This window comes from Cupressus sempervirens, chromosome 9 (assembly GCF_028749045.1).
Source record: "Cupressus sempervirens isolate cs-2001-9-10 chromosome 9, ASM2874904v1, whole genome shotgun sequence".
Lineage (NCBI taxonomy): Eukaryota > Viridiplantae > Streptophyta > Pinopsida > Cupressales > Cupressaceae > Cupressus > Cupressus sempervirens.
In genome coordinates, this window is record NC_143126.1 from 109,276,915 (window position 1) to 109,296,125 (window position 19,211).

The window sequence follows — 19,211 nt, forward strand, 5'->3', positions numbered from 1 at the left end:
TATCTTTTTATTGGTGTTGGCATATACAAATTTTTCAGGACCCCTATTCAGGATGTTATAACTTAAGGTCCATGATTGGTAAAATAAAATGGATTGTACCACTATTTTATCCTCCAAAAATACTTCAAGTGTGTCAATTTTTAAGTCATGATGAATCAATTTGCACACTTTTCCATGTCAATTCCATTTGCAAAAATTGATTTTCTGTCAATGCTTCTAGTCTGCAAAATCCAAGTAGCCCACTTTGACCACTCACCTTTTGTGCCCAATTATTCATCATGAGCTCAAATTGCAGAGCTATAGTGTCCTCATGATAGAGAACCAACGTCCTGAGTTTCATTTTTCCAAATGTCCATTTTCCTAGTTTTCAAAGCCAAATCCAAACCCAATTTATTTCTTTCTGGCATGTTTTCTTGCAGGTAACTCGAAGAAGACAATTTTGACAATGAATATCTTTTGACTGGGAATTTTTCATGAGATGAGATTCAATGGGATAGATGTCTGTGAAATAGGGAGTCAGTTCCACAGTTTTCAAAACCCGATCAGAGGTTGGGGTCATTTTTTTAGGCTACCTAAAGGACCTCTTGGCATGAAATTTAATAGTTTGCAAAAGGTGAGAAAATGATTTTTAATGACTAAGTTAGTGCTCAAAATCAATTCCAATCAATATTAAAAGGTTAATAGATCAGTTTAAATTTCAGTTGTCTGGAAACAATTTTTTTTAGCCAGACCCACTTTGGGGTCTGACTGTTTCCATCAGGCAGAATGAGTCTAAAAATAATGAAACAAAACTCTTTAGGATTTTCATACAAAAGAACAACTCAAGAACTTTGGTTATCCCCTTTTCATTATTTCTAAAAGGAGTTAGAGCTTTGATCCTGATGAAAGCAACTTCCTTCATAACTAATATCATGATGGATGGAAATATAAGGGAAATGAGGAGAGAAGTCCATTTTAAGGAAAAGGAAAAAGTCAAATGAAGAGGATGCCATGTCTAAGAATAGGGAGAAAGAGTATCCCATTTGTGAATCAATTCTTGCTTTGAATGTCATTGAACTTGCAGCCATTAGCATCAAGGAGTTGCTTTGACTAACATAATAAAACCTGTCAAAGGACCCAAAGTCACTTGATCTAACTCATATAGGTGACTAGTTAATGTAGCTTGCATTTCATACTAAAGGAGACTTTTCCTATGCCTGGTTAAATAATTACAAAAAGTACGAGGGATGCCATAAGCTCATGTAAGAATAGATGTTTTGCATTAGTGGCAACTTGGAAACTTGCAAGGAATATGGACAGCTATGGAGACTTAGTCATGCAACCACCTTGGAATCTGTAGAGTAAAATAGGGACATCTCATTATCAACACTTTAACCCACAATGTGATGGAAGTTTTTAAAGAGAGAATTCTAGAAGATACTTCCTAAGCACCTAGAAGTTTGTCCTAACATAATGAACCTTTAATCAATCAGTGTGATACCATTGAAGATTAAACTACACAAACAATCTGTGCTTTGAATGGGTCATCAACATAAAGATGAAAGAGATAGGGAGTAGTCCTTTGTTGATAGCATATCCCACACAAGCATTGTGTATAGTAGGAGAAGAGCATCATGTTCAGGAGACAAACAAAACATAGGCTTTAATTGCGGAGGCACTGTAATTCCACAAGAAAATGCTCCACCTTCTAATTCCCATTTGTACTTGCAGAGAGAAAGGGCCAATGATTTCCCATCTTTGGGTTTTCCTTCATCTTCAGCTACCTGCTCCGTTGTACGATATGTTTCCACTGCCCTCACACATGGCCAATTACAGTTGCACCAACTTACTCAAGATCATCAAAAGAAGCCCCATGTTTTTGATGGAGCAGGGCAACAGTCTTGAAAGGGGAAGTAGTTGCAAATGAAAGTCAAAGCCATCAGTTGCATTGCAAATGCAAAATCATGCCAAGAAAGTGGGAGGGCTTTTTAAAGAGAAGTGACATGTAAAAACAAAGCCAAAGCTCATGCCCAACATCAAAGCACATTGAATGTGCAAAAAGAATAGTCATGTATGTCAAAAGAGTCACACTTGTAGTGAATTGTAAGCTATGGGTAGTGATGCAGGAGCATCCATAGGTATAAGGGCAATCTCGTTTCACCCAAAAAAATGTACTTAGACTTAGTTTTTGTTTCATGTTTTTACATTTTTGGATACCCATTTGGCTCAAATAAAGGTTCCAACTCTCATAGTTCAACTATCAATGCGTTAAAAAAATCTCAAAAAAATAGGAGCATGTATTTGGGCCATCATTTTGGTAAACTAGAAGGTGTGAATTGGCTAGATGAATGTAATCGTGATTTAGAGCATTCTAGAAAAAGAATCAGGTCAATTGGCCCCACAGTTTGAAAGTTATTGCAGTTTTTCGAGTTTTGGAGACCTCCTCAGAATGCTTCAAATTTAGGTTTGGGGCATTAAATGACCTCAAAAAGGGTCAAAAAATGGGGGATGAGAAAATCTGGTCAATAGGGTTATAGAGCGCTTTGAGAGCTTTCCGAAAATGTAAACGGTTTGTCAATCGGAGCAACGGTTCAAAAGTTATGCCTCCCGGAAGTTCGGTTACCGTTTCCAGATTCTTCTAGATTTGCACCAACTTCTAATGCAGCTTTTGGAACCTTCTATTTCATCGGTGGATGCCTACTAGCACTTTCTAGAATGTACTCCTAGTCCTTAACCCTCCGGGGTCTATTTAAGGAGATTTCTGGCATTGTAAAAGGCAGTTCGGAGTGGAGTTTGAGAGGAGGTGCTAAAAGGAGAAATATTCTCCAGATTTATGCTATTGTAAGCCCTTAGGGCATGTTTTGAAGTTTATTTTCTCTATACTATTTTTACTAGCTTATTTTCTCAGTTAATATAATTTCTCTTTTCTATTGTTTCCATTCTGTTCTTGGGTTGTGTCCCCATCAAGTGGTATCAGAGCGGGTTTTCCTAAGTGTGTAGACAGAGCGTCGACTGTGAGGCAGTTTGCACCAGGACTGTGTGGTTGTGGGTTCGAGTTAGAAGATGCCTCCATGAAGAGAGTGTGGAAAAAGGGCCAGAGCTATTGATCCTGAGGAGGTTAGAGCCCTCTAGAGGCAGGTACATGCATTGCAAGAGGAGCTTTATAGAGGAGCAAATGTTGCCCCAGGTGACAATAGTGAGGATGACAATGAAGAGGAAATAATGGGACCAGAAGAGGAAGTTGATGGGGAAGTTTTGAATCCTGTAGAGGAAAGGCTTTTTAGGGCCATTACTAAGTTTGGGAAAAGACCTACAATTGAAGTGGGTATATTTTCAGGAAATCTAAAACCAGATGAGTTGATCGATTGGATCAATGAACTGGAAGAATACTTTGAGTATGAGGATATAAGGGACCTAGATAGGGTTAAGTTTGCAAAGGCCAAACTGAAAGGCCATGCCAAAATCTGGTGGCAAGAGGTTCAACTAGAAAGACTTAGAAGAGCAAAGGAGAAGATCACAAGATGGGATCGCATGGTGGACAAATTGAAGAAGCAGTTCATTCCTGTGGACTACGAGCTTGATATGTTTAAGAAGATGCATGGGTTAAAGAAAGTAGGAAGATCAGTCCAAGAATATACAGAGGAGTTTTACCGACTCTTGATTAGAGCGGGGCATGCAGAAGCAAATAAGGAGAAGTTTGCTCATTATATCAGTGGGTTGCGACCTAGCATCTAGGAGGAATTAAGTCTAGTAAGAATGACTAGCATTGAAGAGGCATACCAATTTGCCCTACAAGTTGAAGAGAAGCTGAATAAAAGGTTTGAAGGAAGACAAAGAGGTCACGGTCAAGGAGGAAGGAGAAGCGGTAGATCATCTGGAGACCGCAATGAAACCCAAAAGAAAAATGAAGATGTGGGTACTAGCAGAGACCAGAGGAATGAGGGTTTCAACCGCTCCCATGATTTTGACTTTGGAAATCAAAGAGGAAGAGGAGGCTTCCGTGGTACCTATTTCTGTTGCAATGAAGAAGGTCATCGTGCCTTTGAATGCCCTCAATGATAAGGAAGGACATATAGGAGAGCTGAGGGCCAAGCTAGGGTTGCTCATGTGGATGAGGATGCAAAATCATCACATTCAGAGGATGCAAAAAGAGGAGAGACCTTGGTAAATGAAAGAGTCCTACTAAGTGGTGAGAATGAGCCAGGACAATGGAGGAGTTTGTTCTGTACCAGATGCAATTGTGAGGATAAATGTTGTGATGTGATCATTGATGGTGGTAGCACTAATAACTTGGTATCAGAAGAGATGGTCTCTAAGCTGAAGCTCAAGAGGGAGAAACATCCCCAACCCTATCGGATCTCTTAGGTAAAAGATGATCATAAGGTCTTGGTAAGTGAACAATGTTTACTAAAATTTAAAATTGGGAGTTACCATGATGAAGTTTTGTGTGATGTTATTTCGATGGATGTTTGCCATCTATTGTTGGGTAGACTATGGTAGTTTGATAGACATGCAGTGCATGATGGACATGCAAACACATACTCTCTAACAAAGGATGGAGTTCACCACAAATTGAAGCCCATGAAAAAGGAAGGTGAAAAGGTATGTAGCAGTGCTAGGATTTGTCTTGTTGATGGAAGGAAGTTTTTAGATGGCATGAAACATTAGCATATGTGCTATGCTTTGATTCCTAGGAAAGATAAAGAAGGTAGTAGTGAAATACCATTTGAAGTTTCAGATTTACTAGGGGAATTTGGAGATATTATCTCTGATAATGTTCCAGATGGATTGCCACCAGTAAGGCAAATCAGTCATCAGATAGATCTGATTCCAGGAGCTAGTTTTCCCAACAAGGCTGCTCACAGGATGACTCCTACTAAAACAGAGGAGCTAAATAGACAGGTTCAGGAGTTGCTGAGGAAGGGCTTGATTTGAGAGAGCCTGAGTCCATGTGCAGTACCTATAGTACTTGCACCAAAAAAGGATGGAGAGTGGAGGATGTGTACAGATTCTCGAGCTATAAATAGGATAACCATAAAGTACCGATTTCCTTTACCAAGGATGGATGATCTTATGGACTGCTTGAGTGGAGCTCAGTAGTTCACAAAGATAGATCTGAAGAGTGGCTATCATCAGATATGGATTTGAGAAGGAGATGAGTGGAAAACAGCCTTCAAGACCAAGGAGGGTCTTTATGAGTGGTTAGTCATGCCCTTTGGATTGACGAACACCCCAAGCACCTTCATGCGGCTCATGAATGAGGTACTTAAGAAGTTCTTTGGAAAATTTGTTATTGTTCATTTGGATGATATTTTAATTTTCAGCAAGACTTTGGAAGAACATTTACTGCATATTCGTAGTGTCCTTGAAAGGCTAAGGGAAGAGAAACTGTTAATTAATCTAAAGAAGTGTGTCTTTGCAAAAAGGGAGTTAGTCTATTTGGGATTTGTTATATCACCTGAAGGTCTCAAAATGGATCCAGAGAAGGTAAAAGCCATCTTGGAATGGCCTACTCCAAGGTCTGCTACTAAGGTAAGATCATTTCATGGTCTGGTTAGTTTTTATAGGAAGTTTATTAAGAATTTCAGTGCCATATGTGCACCCCTAACTGATACAATAAGAGGGGATAGAAAAGAGTTCAAATGGACTGTAGCAACTGTGAGAAGTTTTGAATTGTTGAAGAAGAAGGTGACAGAACAGCCTATGTTGGCACTTCTAGATTTTATTAAAGTGTTCCAGGTGGATTGTGATGGTAGTGGCAGCGCTATTGGGGCTATATTAAGCAAAGAAGGTTGAAGTAGTTGGGTTTGCTGAACTCAAGAATTTGTACCCCGAGGATCCTGATTTTGCTGAAGCATGGAAAGCTTGTAAAGAACCTGTTGCTGTAGATAGAACCAAGTGGTTAGACTATTTGATTCAGGATGGCATGTTGTTCAAAGGTAGTCAATTGTGCATTCCAAGGAGTTCCATGAGGGAAAATCTGATTAAGGAGAAACACAGTGGAGGGATGGCAGGACATTTTGGTCGAGATAAGACCATTGCCATTCTTAGAGAACATTATTTTTGGCCTCAAATTTCACAGGATGTGAAGAAGTTCGTACAAAGTTTCCAGGTTTGCCAAGTTGCCAAGGGGTTCAGTCACAATACTGGCCTATATCAACCGTTGCCTATTCCATCAAGGCCATGGGAGGACATAAGTATGGATTTTGTTCTTGGATTGCCAAGGACACAAAGGGGTAATGACTCAGTATTCGTGGTGGTTGATAGGTTCTCCAAAATGGCACATTTCATTCCATGCCACAAAACTCATGATGTTGTCCATATTGTAGACTTGTTTTTCAAAGAGGTGGTAAGACTACATGGTCTTCCAAGGAGTATAGTTTCTGACAGAGACACTAAATTTGTGGGGTATTTCTGGAGGACATTATGGAAAAAGTTGAGAACAGACTTGAAATTTAGTTCCACGCATCACCCACAAACTAACGGCCAAACAAAAGTGGTGAACAGAAGTCTGGGTAATTTGCTGAGATGTTTAGTTGGGGATAAGCCCAAGGGATGGGATTTGATTCTACCACAAGCAGAGTTTTCTTACAATAACTCTGTAAATAGGAGTACTGGAAAATCACCATTCCAAATTGTATATGGGAATAGCCCAAGGACTGCACCAGAATTGAGGAATATAGAACAAGGGGAGAGGACAAGTGCTAAAGCTGAGGAATTTGCTGAACATATCAAGCATCTACATGAGGAGGTTCAGGCACACATAACCAAGATGAATCAAGAGTACAAAGCTAGGAGATTTAGTCATGGTACACTTACAAAAAGAAAGATTTCCAACCGGTACTTACAACAAGCTGAAAATGAAGAAATTTGGCCCCTAAAATTTTTTGAAGAAACATGACTCAAGAAATGCATATGAAGTGGAGCTACCAGATGGTATTCAGATTTCTCCCATTTTCAACATTGCAGATTGAACAGAGTATCATAATGATGGTGCAGATGAGGAGCTGGTGTTAGAGCCGTGTCCAATTCCTGCTTCTAAGAAGGAGGAGATAGAAGACATTCTAGATCATTGTGTGGGTAGGAGTACCAGAAATAGGCAGTATGAAGAGTATTTGGTCAAATGGAAAGGATGGCCAATCGAGGACTCAACTTGGATTTCAGCAGCTGAGGTTTCCCATTTGGGATTTCCTCTACCATCCATTAAGTGACAGGGTCACTTTTCAATCTACCCTGGGTGTCTGATGCAGGAGCATCCAGAGGTATAAGGGCAATCCTGTGTCACCCAAAAAAATGTACTTAGACTTAGTTTCTGTTTCATGTCTTTACATTTTTGGATACCCATTTGGCTCAAATAAAGGTTCCAACTCTTATAGTTCAACTATTAGTGCGTTTAAAAATCCCAAAAAAATAGGAGCATGTATTTGGGCCATCATTTCGGTAAACTAGAAGGTGTGAATTGGCCAGATGAATATAATCATGATTTAGAGAATTCCAGAAAAAGAATCAGGTCAATAGGCCCCACGGTTTGAAAGTTATTGTAGTTTTTTAGGTTTTGGAGACCTCCTAAGAATGCTTCAAAGTAAGGTTTGGGGCATTAAATGACCTCAAAAAGGGTCAAAAAATGGGGGGTGAGTGAAGTTGGTCCATAGGGCTATAGAGTGCTTTGAGAGCTTTCTGAAAATGTAAACGGTTCGTCAATCGGAGCTACAATTCAAAAGTTATGCCTCCCGGAAGTTTGGTTACCGTTTCTGGATTCTTCTAGATTTGCATCGACTTCTAACGCAGCTTCTGGAACCTTCTATTTCATCGGTTGATGCCTACTAGCACTTTCTAGAATGTACTCCTAGTCCTTAACCCTCCGAGGTCTATTTAAGGAGATTTCTAGCATTGTAAAAGGCAGTTCGGAGTGGAGTTTGAGAGGAGGTGCTAAAAGGAGAAATATTCTCCAGATTTATGCTATTGTAAGCCCTTAGGGCATGTTCTAAAGTTTTTTTTCTCTGTACTATTTGTACTAGCTTATTTTCTCAGTTAATATAATTTCCCTTTTCTATTGTGTCCATTCTGTTCTTGGGTTGTGTCCCCATCAGGTAGCAAATGCAATGACCCACATCAATCAAAGACAATAAAGGTCCCAAGCAGCAGCTACAAAATTTGAAAGGAGCTCTTTTTCAAAAGAAGTCAAGGCATCCACGACACAAAAGAAACTACGAGTGATAGCATGGAATCCATACGCAAGTTAAAAGAGACTTCCACACCATTATGAAGGCAAACTAGCAACCCATGCAAAGAAAAACAAGGGAGATTTTGTTAAAAATGATGCCATGAAAGTCGAAGATCCATGGCATAGAAAATATAAAGCTCAAGATAGAATATGACATTAGAAAAGAAAGCAAGCCCATGCCATTAGTCCCACATTGGGGATTGAGTTTGTTTTCTTCAATCTTTAAATAAAATTCATTGAGAAGTCTTGGTGTCTTAAAGGAGATGCCCTTTTAAGAAAGGTAGTGGCTTGCATGGTGGGCCTTCCTAACATGCACATGAAGGATAGCTGGTGGGTGACATGTTAGAGTTTTAATAGAAAAGAAGAGTGCGCTGATTTGGCGATGATGCTCTGAGATGGTGCCACGTGGACGATCCAATGATCATCGTTATCTCACCAAGAAAACATGCTCATGGGATAACCATAGTGACATAGCCAAGGTTGCTGAGATTGTGACAAGTAGCAGCCAGTTGGATGACTAGGCGGTGATATGGCAAAAAGTTGGACAAATCACAAGGTGCCATGTGGCATGGAATTCGAGGCAGGTTGTGACATGGTAGGAAAGTTTCAAGAATGCACTAGATCATGCCATGTGGTGGATCCAACAGTTCTCACTATATCGCAAAAGGAAAGTTGCAAAGCAGATAACATGGCGACATAGCAGGGTCAATGCAAGAAGTTGGGTCTCACTTTTGGCCAAAAAGTAGAAGTGTTTTTCCTATTTTTGAAATTTTTTTCAGTTGATGTCAAAATTTGAGGTATTTAGATATTGAATATAAAAAAACTCTAGAAATAAAATTTTTAGTGTTCGGAATCTAGTTTTTGAATATGTAATTTATTTGTGTACCCATATGATAGATTATTTTTTTGGTATGGATCTTTATAAACCACTTTTTCAAAATGCCTTTTTCAGGACTATACCACACTCATGTACAAACACCATAATTTGACACAAATAAATGAATTTTCGCAAATCCTTTTAGAGGGAGTTACCTAATACACCTAAGATTGATGACACTATTTTTCCATAATTTTTTATTAAATAATTTTTTTATTATTAATTATTAATTGGCTATAAAGGTAAATTTTAAAACCTCTCGTGTACAGATCACATAATTTGATCAAAATCTCACTTTTTTCAAAAAAAAATTTTAACATCAAAAAAATTGTGTGTAGATTGATGACATATAAATTAATTTAAGAAAAATTATAAAATAGAAAAGTTATTAAAGTTTTAGTGAATGTCACTTTTCAACGTTTGAGAGATAGTTTTGATTAATAAATAATGGAAAAATAGAAAATAAACTAATAACACTATAAAATTTACATTTTTGAAATAAGAACAGTAAGACCTATAATGGGTTTTTTGTCTCATCAATAAATACATTGGGAAGTACTATAAAAAAATTATGACAATAACAAAAATTGTAGATTAAATGCCTTAGAAAAAAAAAGGATCATAAAGGCATGGCTTGGTGGGACCAAGCCTATGCCATGCCTTTCCCCAAGGCAAAAACCCATGCAAAATTTGGGAGCCATACCAAATTTTCACTCATGTCTCAAGAATCGGGCACCTGATTTGTAATTCAAAAATTAGGTGCCCAATTACTTTCAACTGTTGTACCGATTGTCTAAAAATTAGGTAACTAATTTTTAAAGAATCAGGTGCCCAATTTTTAAGCAATCGGGTACCCATTTCTTATGTACCCATTGGTCCCCAAAAGCTGCCCCACAAACCGAGTTTCAATGATTGAAATGATTGAATAACAGTTTCGATCTGCAACAACGAATTATATCATGCTTATTTTGTTTTCTCGTTCTCTTATACAATTTGCAAGCTATTGATTCAAATTCAAAATTGGTGCAAACATGGGATCAAAACAACAAAGAAAGAAGAAAGAAAAAGTTATGATAGATGAAGAGATTGTAGCAAATAAAGAAAATGAAGCATGACGTCAACGAGAGAGAAGAAAGAGAATTAGAGACTTGAACAATGTTTCAAAAGAGAAAGACATTGAGGATACCATAACAGATAAAGAGGTCAAAGAAGACAACCCAATACAAGAAAATTCAGGTGCACATTCTAATCATGCATTCAATACAGGTGTGTCTCCAAAACCTTGAATTTTCTCTCGTGATAAAATTGGTGATTTTTTAGAAGCAAGTTACGATTTAAACGATTTAGATTTTCTTCATGAGAAGAAATTGTCAAATGATCATGCACAAAAAACTCCAATTGAAATGCCTACCCCTAAAGAAATACGAGGAAAATTTGAAAATGATATTCAAATCCCAAATAATAGTGAAAATAGTAAAGTGTCTGAAAATAAAAATTGCATGAATGTAGACATAGACACACCAACTATTGAACAAATATGTCAAGATGATAGTAATGTGTCTAAACATGATTTTCATATTCCTAATGATGTGTTAGATAATCTTGAGGGATTGGTTTCATGGAGACAAATTAGGACACATGCTAATAGATTGTATAGGCATTTTTTTTATAATAAGAAATTTGGGTTTCAATGTCAACTAATGTTGCAAGTAATTAAAATGTCTAAAATGCAAAAAGTAATGAAAAGGTTGGGAATGTATGCAAAACCCAAGAATAAAAATGAGTCTTTAAAACAAGTTGTATCCACCATTGCTAGTGCCTTTGATGTTTTTGGAAAGAGAAGTTAGTCTAAAGATAAGAATGTAGCACGATGAGCAATAACAATAGCTTTGGTTAAAAAATCAACATCTAACAAAAGATTGATTAGCAACATAAGTGGATATCTTAATGTGAATCGTAAGACTTTAGAAAGAGGTATAAAGAGAAGGGTTAACTTTGAATGTGATCCAACAAATATTTTATGGAGTTCTAGTGGTAGACTCCCGAGATGTGATATGAAACTTACTAATGAAGTCAAAAGTTTGATTGAAATTTTTTAGCATGATAATACAAGAGTATCACCTAATTCAAGAGATGTTCTTAAATTGAGAATTGGGTCAAAAATACGTGATCCACATCCTAAATACCTTTTGAACATGACTCAAATTGAATTGTTTAAAAAATTTGTAGATGGTAAGGTATTAAATATTACCATTAGTCAAAGATATTTTGAAAAGTGTAAACCATGGTATGTAAGGATTAACAAGGAAATAATCACATGTTGTTATAAAACTCATATTCAATTTCATTACCATTATGATGTATTTCGATCTATACATGGTACCATGCATATTAAAGAAATGTTGCAAGAATGTGGTATAAAAATACCACCTCAAACTATAAAATATTTCATATCAGGTTTGTTTTGTAAGCCACCTAATGATCAATACTTTCTTTTCAATGCATGTCTTTCTAGTACATGTGATATGTGTGGCAATCTTTCTTTGTTAGATGAATGTTTGCATGAAAATGCTTTGACTACTTTTGGACAACAATTAGTTGAGGTAAAAATATTCAAAACTATTGAATATCCATTTAAGGATGGAAAGATTGGAAGAAGGTGTGATCTAGTTACAGATAAAGTTAGTTGTCATGCAATTATGGATGAGTTTAAGAGTGTGATCATACCAAAATATGTTAAACACTCTCAATATTCTAGATGGCTTGATGGACAATTTCACATATGTAAGAATACATTTCCAATTGGTACTATACTTTTAGTTGTTGACTTTGCAGAGAACTACATGCTTGCACCGCAAGAAGAGGTACAACCACAATATTACAATTCAGTGAAAGTAACAATTTTTGTTTGTATAGTTTATAGGCATGCACCTAATAGTACAGAGGAGGATCAAAAAATATTTCGAGAGTACCATTTTTATTTAAGTGATAATAAACTCCATTCATCTGAGTTTGTCCAATATTGTTTCAAGGTCTTTTATGATAATTTAAAAGAGAGACAAATTCAAATGAAAAAACATTGGATATGGTCAAATAATTGTACAGGACAATTCAAGAATGCTAGAATGTTCTATTGGTTGAGTAGGACACATAGGCAAACAAACATCCAACATGTGTGTAGTTTTTTTGAGGCTAGACATGGTAAAAGAGAACATGATGGTGTTGGTGCATGTGTGAAGAGAGCCCTTAGTAGAGAGCAATTAAAATATGAGGAAAAAGCTAAATTCAAAAATGCACATGAGATTGTCAAATGGTGTAACAAATATTTATACACGGGATCAAGTCAGAACTCTACAATCAAATTTTTCTTCTACCTAGTTGAATAAAATAATATCCCTTCATGATATGATTGTGATACAATTAGTGGGTCAGCTACATGGCATTCATTTAGGAGTTCAGATTCTAACACTTGGACTATATGGACTAGGGAGCTTGCTTGTTTTTGTCAATTTTGTCTTGTAGGTGAATGGGAAGAACATGAGAATACAGAATGGGTTGAAGATTGGAAACAAAGATCATTAGCACCTGCTGACACACATTTTGAAGATGATATAGTAAATGAAGGCTAGAATGCTACTTCAACATCAAAAGACTATGATTGTATTTCAAACCTCATAGAACCTAGTATGCACAATTTAATTATATTTTTTAATGATCCGATGCTTCAATTTATATAATTTTCATATGTACACTCATGTGATTAAAATGTTTATGTACTTTATCTTATCTTTTAGGACATGTTTATGATGTTATTGCACCTAGTGATAATGATGAACATACTAAGTATTGGCTAGCTAAATGTGTGGAACCTAAGAAAAAATTGACATGTCATGAAGTAAATGATGATGGTTTTGAGTATCCAATCGGGTCTATCATAGTAGCTGGCACTTGGCTTCATAGATACCTAACAAGAAGAAATGATTTGCCAGGATTTGAAGACTACCAAACCAAAAGAAAGATTTTACACTATTCTCATTTGGTTGTGACAAAAAATATCAAATTAGAAAGATACAAAGGGAGACCCACCAATAAGGTATTATGGAAAATTTAAATGGACGAGCATGAGACAATCATAGATGCATTGCAAAAGAGAGAGGATGCAGATGGTACATTGGGATGACTACATTTAAAACAAAAACATGTAAGTTTTTTCCTTATTGTATTATTTTTATATATATATGTGCTTATATAATTTAATTACATGTATGTTTGTGTTGTCAATACCAATTTAGAGAACTTATATACCACTTATTCAGGTCTCAATTACAATTTATGCAAATTTAAATGTTAAAGTGGATCAAATGTCAACATCTTGTGAAATTTCACATAGCAAGTACATAAAAATTACACATATATTTACATAATTCAGATACCTTGAATACTAATTTATGTGTTTATTAACATGTGTGTTTTTGTTTTACATTTTTATTTTATAGGACCTCATTTGAAGAGACGTGTTGAACCAATTTTATGTTTTGACTTCACTAAACTATAAATATATCATTGACATTGTCTTACATATATTGTGAAATATGTTGTACAAACTAACTCAAAAATGAGAGTTTACTTCTATTTGAAAGTTAAAGGTATGCACTTGATAAATTATAAATTAATTGTCAATTTAAGTAATGACCTCTTATTTTCTTCCATTACTTTTACATTCAAGCATGTTTAAATTAATGTTTCTTTGAAGTTTCAAATAACTATTGTTTGTAATATTAAAAACAAGTCACTTGCACATGATAATTTAAAGATCATTACTCATTGTATTGATTATATCTTACATTACCAAAAAACACATTAAGATCACTTATGATACATTGTTAGGTATGTTATCCATACATGTGTGTCTTAAGGGGACATGGGAGTCCTAATAGGTCATAATAATTTCTATACATTTTAGTAAGTCTTAATATGTTTACTAGCACATAATAGGTATTATTAGGTGATAATGAGTTTTACATTACCAAACAACACATTAAGATCACTTATGATACATTGTTAGGTACGTTATCCATACATGTGTGTCTTTAGGGGACATGGAAGTCCTAATAGGTCATTATGTCTATTATAGGTTATGATACGTATTCATATGTTTACTACCACATAATAGGTCTTATTAGGTGGTAATGAGTCTTACATTACCAAACAACACATTAAGATCACTTATGATTACTTGTTAGGTACATTATCCATGTAGACACCTAAAAATCTTTTAAAAAATAAAATATTTTTATTTTCTGAAAAAAATCCCTGTTGACATCATCATTTATTAATTAATTTATTTATTTTTATGCCATTAAATCCCTTTATCTTAATTAAAAATATTTAATTAAGGAATCCGTTCCAAAAATGTTTAAATCTTATTTAAACATTATTTTCTTATTTATTAATTATTTAATTAATAAATTGACCAAAAATTCCAAAATAAATAATTTATTTATTTTTTGCCCAAAACTTGGCCAATTTCTTTAAGACCACTAACCTCTTCCAAAATATTCTAATCCTTTTTAAATTTTGATTAAAGGCTAATCCCATCATTTCCTAACCCTAATCCCAACTCAAAATATTCAATTAAGATTAAATATTAATCCTTATGTTTATTAAAAATATTTTAATAAATATTTTCTCAACCCAAACCTTTGAAATAAATAGAACTTTATTTATTTCCTTAAAACCTTATTTATCCTCATCCTAGGAAGTTCTAGACTCTTCTAGAAAGTCTTCATCCTCATCTAAAGCTTAGACTCTTCTAGAAGATGTCAATCCTTATCTTTGACCCTAATCCTAATCCCCCCCCTAACCTTGTCACATTTCCTAAACATGGGTTAAGACTTGCTAACCCAAAGCAAAGTTAACCAATATCTCCTCCTTCACCCACCCTCATTAAATGCCATCCACTTGCCCATCTCTAACAAGCCTAATCTAATCTTAACCTAAGCCTAATCCAAGCCTTAATCATTTGCACATTCCTAAGTCAAGCTTAAGACTTTCTTAATCCAATCCAAGTCAAAATATCTCAACTCTCTTACAAATGTCCCAACCATAAAACTTTATGAAGCCCACAAAGCCATAAATGACTCTTACAAGCCCATTCATTGCTCTTACAAGCCATTATGAGGGTCTTTATGAGCTTTGAGCCTCCTTTGTTGACCCCTCAACCTCTCTTGCTCTAACCAATGACCTTGTGACATGTGTCACTTTTTGATTGGTTGTAAGAAAGCACAATTCATGTGCTCTCCTCTCATTCAATCTAAACCTTCCATAAGCTTTTTTCCATCCTTGCATCCTAGCCCTTGATCCCTCAATCCCTTTGCCTATTTAAGGAATCCTCTCCCAAGACATTTTAACAAAATCTAGAAAGTAAAGCATAATGCCATTTTGAGAAACCATTTTTACGTCAAATCCATTCACCAAAATCTATCAAAAATCCTCCATTGAAGCCCATTTAAGAATTTGAGCATACATACATAATCAAACCATCTTAGCTATTAGACACACCTCTACATCAAGTGATCATCCTCATTGAGAGAGCCTATCCATGGCTCATATTCTTATTTGAGGACTTCAATTTGTCTCTCATGAAGTTATGTTAAATTAGTATGCAAATGCTTTTTGATTGTTCTAATTTAGTATTTCTAACATTCTAAAATATTATATACATTTTGGCACGCCTGGTGGGACCCCATATGGGTCATTTTCATTAGCTTTTTAAGTCAAGTTTTGTAAGTCATTTGCTGATTTTGGCTAATTTTTCTTGTTTTTGTGATTGGTAGGATTGTATAAATTGGTTTTGTAGGTCCACATGAGCATGAAGAAGACAAAGGAACTTATAGTCTATCTCATAGTGTTTGCAGATTTTTCAAGCTTATAGGTGGATGAAGCACTTTGAATTCTTCTTCCTCTTCTTGTCTATATTCTTCTTCTTGAGGGATCTTGGCCTTTTTTTTTAAGGAAGCAAAATCATACACACTTTTTTTAAAGTTCTTAAAATGAACCCCCAAATCATACTTAAATCCATTAAAAACTAAAAATTTGCAAAAAAAAAAATCTTTTAACAAGTGAAACCAAACCAATCCAATCATTTTCATCTTTGCAACATCAAGGTTTTAGATGCATTCATGCAAAGTTAGGAACAATTCATTTTTGAAAATTTAAAAAGAACTTCAAGTTTCCATTTCAAAAGGTTCAAAATCAACACTAAGTGCACACTAAAATCTAAATCAAACTCAAAGCATCAATCAAGGATAAAATGAACCTCATTTGCAAATATTTGAAAGTTCTTTTAAAAATCTCATGAAAACTAAGAGTCCTAAATGGTTGCCAAAATTGTCCTAAAAGCTTTGTTATTTGTTATAAACAAATGTCTTGTTGCAAAATATTGAATGTTTCTTAGGTTTTTCATGCATCAAAACAATCTAGGAATATCATTTTTGGGCTTTATACATGCAAATTAGAATACAAAATCTTGAATGAAAACCAAAGTCCAAAGAGTCATTTTCACTTTTGAGTCCAAAACAATCTTGAATGATCTAAGGTTAAAACAAAGTACTTCAAAGTTCTTAAAACAACATGCAAAATCTCAATCTTGAATGCTCAAAGGAAAAAACTTGAATGTTTAATCACTTGTCTTTGAATGCATGTTGCTGAAATCACTCTTGAGTGCCATGGATTATAATCAAGTTTGTTTTTTATTTATTTTATAAATGCATGATTAAAACAACAAATCCAATCTTGAATGCAAAATATCAATTAATCATTACAATATCTCACACTTCATCTTTTGGGGCATAAAAAGAATCTACATTTTAGAAAATTTCTAAGTTATAAAAACAAATAAAGAAATTTTGAGTGAATTTGTTGTTGGACTCACCCTCTTTAATCATCCATCATTCTAACCATTGGTTGCAATATCAGTGCCATATATGGGGATGGGTCTACCTAAAAAGGTGTTAAGTGCTCCACAATAATAAAATTCCACTCACTTGAGTTTTTATTGGTTTTTCTAAGATAGAAAATTTTTTGAATGCACATTAGTCTTGCTAACACTTCATTTGGGAATAAAAATTGAACAAATATTGATGTGGAGGGCCTCTGGGTGCGTGCTTGAAATTGATCTTTACACACATTTTTGTTTTGAGCTTAAAACAAACTCACACTCAATCTTGAATGCCTTAAAGAAAATCTATTGATACTTGACGTGGAGGGCCTCCGAGCATGTGAGTTTACATTTTGTTGACCCTAAATCTTTTTGGTGTATTCATTCTTTGATCACTTCTCTTTTGTTGGCACCTTTCAAATTCGAATTGAACCTTTGCATCTTAAATCACATGTGTTTTGAAAAGGTCTAGATCAGAAAACTTAAAGCTTCAGTTGGAAAAGAACTCTGTCTTTTAGCCCAAGATCATCCAAGTCTTCTCTCCCCTTGTCTTCTTTTGAGGCCATCTTGGGTGCATAAAATTAGGATCCAAAATCTTGTCTTAGCTTTTTGGAGGCCTTCTTAGGGATTTCATCACCCCTTGGGATGACCTCAACTCAAGCATTCCGGTGGAGTATAAAGATTGGGAGGTGAATCCAAAGACACCTCTCTTGGGATCAAGATTTTGTTATTCTGGTTAAGCCTCAAGGAACTTTATACCCTTCAAAAGTGAAATAGGAGAAGTGGGTTACCACTCCTCTCAGCTGTGTGACATTGTTTTGGTTTCATCTATGGATTTGGGCCTCACGTACCTTGGGTATATTGAGAACTCCCTAGCTAAAGCAACTGTTAGCCTTGTAGACAACCATCTAGGATGTTAATGTGTTTTAAGTGACTGCTCAAAATATTTGTAAAATATACACACTCCACGATGCAGTTACTATCTTCTGAGAATCACAAACTTCTATCTGGTTGTTTCTATCTATTGCTTGATCTTTTACTTGTTGAATGAATGTTTGCCAAACTTGGTCAATCCTAGCTTAGGGCACACTTAGCATAGTCACTACCTATTTTAGAAGTTGAACATGTTGAAGCAAAATAACTAAGATCTCTTAAAGCCAAGTAGATTCGAGAATTTATGTTAGAACAACCCAAATCCAAACAGAAGTTTCACAAAGCCAAACTCAAGCCATCTCAGGAATACCAAGAAATTTCAGCCAAGAGAAAGGAAGTAACACCAAGCCCTCGAATTGCCAAACTCCACAAAGTAGAAGGTAAAGTAGCTGACGAAACCTATCAAGATGCCTGGTTAGATTGCACTATCAGATTTAGCAAGCATCCAGGAGTTAACCCTGCTTATGTCTTACCAACTAGGCATGATTTTTATGATTAGACCCCCTTGTTTCTCCACATCTTCTTGCATAAGCTTCACTTTAGAGTCATCTTTGTAGGTAAGCCAGCCATCCTTAGTCATCCCATTAAGCATTTTAGCTCATCCATCTCATTTAGATCTTTGCCTTAGAGCCAAACCAATCCCCTCAAACCTAGATAGCATCCAAAAAGCCTAAATCTCACATCCAAGCCTTCAAAATTGTTGTCACCTTGCCAAGAGTTTTCCATTCCTAACATCTTCCAAATCCACCAATCTCGCCAAGTTTATCCCTTTGACAGAGCTTTGTCTAGGGTAATCTAGCTTTTGTCACTTGTTATCCTTCATCGCCTTGAGCTAAAGGTTGGGATCCACAAGTGGTCAATCTCGTGTTTTTCCTAAAAGATCATCAATCTATCCTTAAGTTGAACACAATCACCACCAAGCTTGCACATAGGAAAGCAGATCTTTGATGCTTTGGCAACATATCTTTGAAGTTAGAATCCCCTACCCAATCCTCCTTAGGTTTTTCATATGGCTTTGCCTCAACCTAGGAAATCATTTGCATAGAAAAGCCTTCCTCCTTTGCATCCATCAACATTGTTGCATCTCATCCCTAGGAACATTTTCATGCCACTCATCACTCGCTTAGCCAAGAAGAAGAAACAAACAATGAAACCCTATCATTTGGATCAAACAGCATTGCTCCCCTTGAGCACTCAACCATCCTTCAGCCCAGAGAACACTATACCATCACCTATTGACATTGAAGATTTCTTGAACC